Source organism: Electrona antarctica, assembly GCF_951216825.1.
Source record: "Electrona antarctica genome assembly, chromosome: 2".
Lineage (NCBI taxonomy): Eukaryota > Metazoa > Chordata > Actinopteri > Myctophiformes > Myctophidae > Electrona > Electrona antarctica.
The window spans coordinates 15250974-15257141 of NC_136807.1; the positions used below are offsets into that span (position 1 = coordinate 15250974).

At 42.0% G+C, this 6168-nt stretch overlaps 1 pseudogene across 1 annotated transcript in view; it reads left to right on the forward strand.

The window, feature by feature from the left end:
* The first annotated feature begins 701 nt into the window (after positions 1–701).
* LOC306931727 (RNA-binding protein 39-like) overlaps positions 702–6168 on the forward strand; it is a 16603-nt pseudogene continuing 11136 nt past the window's right edge. The window contains exons 1-5 of the transcript XR_013792493.1: positions 702–944; positions 3157–3213; positions 3438–3508; positions 5303–5352; positions 6023–6168. The exon at positions 6023–6168 is cut by the window's right edge and continues 79 nt beyond it. The product of XR_013792493.1 is annotated as an RNA-binding protein 39-like (transcript). The remainder of the gene's footprint in view (positions 945–3156; positions 3214–3437; positions 3509–5302; positions 5353–6022) is intronic.

The following is a 6168-nucleotide window of genomic DNA, read 5'->3' on the forward strand; positions in this document are numbered from 1 at the left end:
TAAGGAGGGATGGGGCCATGGGCCCAGGTCTAGGGCTGGAGCTGAAACTGGGTTTTGGGGCATGCAGGGGCAGGCTGTTTTTGTATTTGTTTTTTTATTTGTAGGGGGAAATTCAGTTTCAGCTTCACCCAGCTGATGGTAGGGGTTAGGGGGTGACACTTTGAGGGGGGCGACTGTGGCTCAAGAGGTAGAGCAGGTCGTCCAATGATCCATGGGTCAGCGGTTCGAATCCCGGCTCCTCCTGTCTACATGTCAAAGTGTCCTTGGGCAAGACACTGAACCCCAAATTGCTCCCGATGTGCTGGTTGGTACCTTGCATGGCTTCCGCCACAATCGGTGTATGAATGTGTGTGTGAATGGGTGAATGTAATGCACAATCTATGTAAAGCGCCTTGGATAAAGGCGCTATATAAATGCACCATGTACCATTTACTTCGCTGGCAAATCAGAAATTCACTGATTTGCCGATTACCAGACTCTCTCTCTCTCTCTCTATATATATATATATATACGTGTGTGTACACCACTGCAGCATTATCATACCAGGATATAATTATTTTCAGGATAGAATATTTTCTATTGTGATAAAGGTAAAAGGAATGCAACTTTATTTGACAGACATTCGATTCTAGTCGCCGCTAGATGGCGATAAATAGCCGTTAATTCGAGCTAAACCAGGTCTTCAAAAAAATAAACCAAGGACTCGTGTTATGGTGTTCTCTCGCGTGGAGGAGCGCCATTTCGAAGCTTGGCCAGAAACCGAACAGCAGCACGCTCGAGCTCAGCTCAGCTCATCACGGATGGATGGATGGCTAACAACTAGCAACATTAGCATGTGAGAGAGAGAAGAAACAACAAATACACGACGCGTCGACGGGAGGACAGCGAGACGAGAATACTATCCCAATTCCTTTTTTGACTCATTATTCGTTTTCACATTAAAGGTGAGTAGTTTTAGTTTACCTTACAACTGCTGTTGTTGGCTAAGCTAACTAACCTGAGCATTTGTAGCTAAAGCTAGCATCGGTGCTATTTTAAAATGCTAGCTGGTGGTGCTAATGTTGGCTGTATCAATCACCACGACGTCTCAACGTAATTATAGCTGGTTATTATTAATCCTGTCTGTTTAGCTGCGGTAGAAATAAACGATGAGCTTAATAAAGTAGCTCTCCGATTAATAACGTGTTTATAACGTCGACAACTTGCTAATGTGTAAGTGTTTATGAGCGCGTCACCTTCCGTGTAATGTTTGTTTGTTTTGTTGTTTGGTAAAAGCGGGTGTCATTTTACATCTCGTAGAGCAGGTTAAGATCTTATTCAAAGTCAGATGATGGCTTTAAGATGTCCTGATTATTATTATAATAATAACAACGTGAACTATAATAAATAAACACAGCTTGTGGAGACAGACGCGTACATTTAAGCACCGAGGTCTCTCGTGGGGAAACAGGCCCCACGCAGGGACCCTGTGGTCGGATTCAATGTTGTGTTGAATGGAGAGCCAGACATTAACCATTACCGTGAAATATATATCCTCTCAGTTTAACTCACAGGGTTCACGTGTAACGGTTTTGTTGTGCCCCTGGCTGTGAGTGACTTAAATTAAGTTGGTGACATGCTGTTTATATTCTATATGTGCCCTCCGGGGATAGGAGGAAGGAACAGTCGGCCATGATTAAAACATGCCTTGACTTGGCTGAAAATGGAAGATTTACACGGGACAGGGCAAGGTGTGAGCTTCTAAATCACTTATTTTTGGAGAGATCTGTAGAACAGTGATTCTCAACCTTTTCAGACTACCCCCCCCATAACCATATTTGAATTTAGCTCTGATCCATATGGACCAGAGCTAATTTGAACTGGGACCCCCTCCCCCAAATAACCTATAACTGGTGGGGAACCCCTGAAAATAATTGTATTCGAACTGGGGACCCCCGCCCCCAAATAATCATATTAGAACTGGGGACCCACCAAAATGCCATGCCTTTGGAATGTAGTAGTTGAGGCATTACATTTAGTTTGACCCAGTTCCACAGATAACAAATCTGAAAAGAGCTCACCATGCCTCGCATGAGCTTGTAGATAGCCGTTTTCAGGAATTTTACCTCGTTCTTAGATACTATTTGACAATTTGACCGTTGTTTGATAATTTACTTTTGACACAACATTGAAAAATTCCTTTCAGAGGTGTTAAACAGGTCTTAAAAGTCCTTAAATTGTAACTTTAGAAATGTGCAAGCCAGATACCCTGTATACAGTCACACCTCATCTACACTGCCAGTGATGCAATCTCATTAGAATACATGTTTTTCATTGTGGCAGCAGTGAGTTCCTCCTGCTTCCCGTCTGGGCTCTCTCGGGCAGATGCACTCCGATCAAATGCTGATCGGAGTGATATGCTGCTGTTAGAGGCAGGATCAACGCGAGACTGGTGACGTATTGTAGCTGTGCCACAGCGCAAATGTAAACACAACCTTCCTATTCGATTTGATCGATTGGTTCAGGCTGTGTCTCAACGCAATGGCCGAAGCTCCATGTCAGGACTGTTTTTCGCAAGATATCGCCGTCGGAGACTGAACGCTCGCTCCTTGCCGGTGTAGATGACGTGTTATGCTGTATGTTGATTTGTTTACTGTTGAGTGAGAACACATTAGGCTAATTGTCTGGGAACCACCCTAAAATAATTTGGTAACCCCCCCTAAAGGGCTGAGAACCACTGCTGTACAGAGCCACTTGGCTCCAGTTTACTACCAAGTCAAACTTGAGTCTAATGGTCATTAAAATGACCATGTCAAAGAAAATATTTCAAACGAAGGAAAAAAAACTCAAGAAAATAAAAAAAGGGGTAAATGGTGCATTTATATAGTGCCTTTAAACAAGGTGCTTTACATAGATTGTGCATTACATTCACCCATTCATACACTGATGGCGGAGGAAACCATGCAAGGTACCAACCTGCACATCGGAAGCAATTTGGGGTTCAGAGTCTTGCTCAAGGACACTTCGACACTAACTCTGGGGGAGCCTGGGATCGAACTGTGAACCTTGCGGTTCCCAACCCGCAACTCTACCCCTGAGCCACTGCCGCCCCTTCAGGGTTCAAGACAAGTGGTTAAAGTATTAATGTGATCTTTGTTTTGTTTCTTTTCTTTACAGGACAAAATGAACGAGGATTTAGACATCGAAGCCATGCTGGAGGCTCCATACCACAAGGTGGGTTGCCAGGTGACACCATCCAGGCCTTGCTTCACTGTGTTAACCTGTTAGACAGAACACAAAGTTCAGACCTTTGTACTACTACTGCTTGCTATGATAGTTTTCCTTTACCGAACAATAGTGCATTCAATGATGTGGTGTTAGTAAGTGTGTTGACTCTTTCTAAACGCAATATATATATACAGAATTATGAATAAAACCCCATCTATCTCTTTTTATAGACTTGCCTAATGATATCTCACCTCTACTACCATGAATTCACCTTTGATTCCAGTGTGAACTGTGAAAAAAAGTAAGGTAGTTATTGCGCAATGTGTTGATGTACTGTGGTTCCCCTGTTAGGGCTTAAAAAAAGAAAAGAGGCTCAAGTTTTTTTTTTGAAACATTACAATCACCTATTTAAGTTGCAACAAGGTGAATGCCAATGGATGATTGATGAGCGCATTGTACCTCTCTTGCAAAGGAGGCAGTATTCACATGTATAAATGTGCATAGCACAACGTGCATTTTAAAGGCGCACTGTTAGGGCTGGGCAATTAACCAGAAATATATCAAAACCGATATTGATCTTTGTTTTGTTGACAACTTATTTTCTTGTATATACCAACGAATCGACATGAAACATTTGAATAGATTTGTCATAATCGGCTAAGTCCATTAGTCTGATTTGAACCACTTAACCCTGTATTGTACAATGGTGGCATAACCAAATTAGTGAAACTAAGCCAATCTACAAGCTCAAGACATGTTGAATTGCGGCGTGTTGTGAGCTTTTAGATCTGCTACAGTGTTAACATTTTTTCTCCATAATTGTTATGTATATATGTCATTAATGTGACATAATGGTGGTATTAATTTGAAAGGCATATGGCCCAGCCCTGCGTCCTTGTTAGTCCATTATTACATGGCTCTGTCAGCCTGGTCAGTGAATGTTATTGTATGTAGCCTGCACCACATTGCTCTCTTTTGTCTTATCAAAAACATTTGAAGGACATAACATTCCTCTTAAAAACTACCACCATGTAATTAAACATGAAGCGATATGGGATTATTTATTATCGTATATATGTGCCAAAAGTGTACTGACAGCAATTGTAGCTTCTTCGTTATGCTGACAAGAGAGCAATGTCAGAAATCTAAGCCACATAACGGTGAATAGAGATTAAATACTTTTGGATATGAAATATGAATACTGCCTCTTTGCCTTGGTCAACTATAATTGCTGTCAGACTTGTTAAATCCGCATCTTGACTGCATGCTACATGAACACCAAGAGACATTTCTATATCTTACCTGGTTGTTGGTAAATGCAACTATTCAGCTTCCATCTCATTTGTAAAGTTAAGATTCTTTTCAGTAAGCACATCACTTTCCTGTTTGAATGAAATGCCTACATTGATAAACATCAATTCACTTTGACAACAGATGGCAGAAAAATACCGTAGTTAAAAAAAAATGTGGCTGAACTAGACTGGATTTTTCTTTTCACTTTTTTTATTTTATTTATTTTTACACATTTTGGGAGTCGACCTTACTAAGCCGTGTGAATCCCTGTTTGCTTCAGGGCGAGATGTGTGACAGAGGTGGCATCGAAGCCCTTACAGTCCAAGAACGAAAATGGGTGAAGATCACTGGATTGAACGTCAACCCCACACAGGATCTCTTTTAGTGGCCGTGCGCCCCCAATGTGTGGCCTCACGGGGCACAGCTTATAGGCACAGATAGTGGTATTGGTACGACATTTTTAGAAGCCGGGGAAGTGGGGGGAAAGGGGGAGGAAGGAAGGTGGCCAAAATAATGATTAAAGCTTAACTGAAAAGTGGTGCTAATGTTGGATTGCTCTTCTTCCCATAAAAAAATCATGACTTTGTTTGGTAGCATTGAGTTACTCAACACTGTAGTTTAATGTAGAGACTGGGGTAGGAAGGGAACCTAGGTGGGGGACAGTTTTGTGTGAATTGAGTATTAATTGTAATGTATTGTGCATTTTCTCTTGTCCCGCCCTCCTCCCCCAACCCCCTTTACCATCACCACTTGAAATGTATCCACTTCGTCCTCACGATGTGCTTCTATCAACCTTGCTTAGGATGACATCAAGTCCTCTCATGCCAACGGACATGAAGAGCGCAGCAAGAAGTGAGTTCACATTTGGTATTTTTGATATATGTATTTGGACCGGGGACCCCCATCTTTAAAAGGTTTTGTTCCAGGGACCCCCAGAAGAGAAGTGTTATGTTAAAATATATATTTACAAAAAATGGCATATGCTCTTCTTGTGTGTGTGTGTGTGTGTGTGTGTGTGTGTGTGTGTGTGTGTGTGTGTGTGTGTGTGTGTGTGTGTGTGTGTGTGTGTGTGTGTGTGTGTGTGTGTGTGTGTGTGTGTGTGTGTGTGTGTGTGTGTGTGTGTGTGTGTGTGTGTGTGTGTGTGTGTGTGTGTGTGTGTGTGTGAGATCACATTTTCAACAAGTTAAAACATTGTTTAAAAAAAAAAGAGTTGAATACCATTATATCAGTTGGGCAAGCAGATACGCTTGTATGTTGTCTAATTTATGTTGTGTCGTGACTTCGTCTCCAGGCAAAATTAACAATTCTATCCCATTTTGACCTGAGGCCGATTCTACAAATGCCTTCTTTTAAATACTGTTTTCTGAAAACCTTATATAGCTAAAAATCGAAAATGACACGGATGCTTTCCTGGATTGAGTGGCTTGAAGAAAATGTAACCGGCATTGTGCACCGAATATAAACAAAGCTAATTTTCCTTCTGGTAAAACTGAGCGTCTTAATAATGGAATGCTTGTTCCAGGAAAAAGAAGAGCCGGAGTAGGAGTCCTGGCCCGACCAAGAGAAGGAGCCGCAGCAGGGACAGGAAGAAGAACCGCAGGAGAAGCAAGAGTCCAAAAGAGCACAAAAAGCGAAGCCGCAGCAAAGAGCGCCACAGCAAGGCTGAAG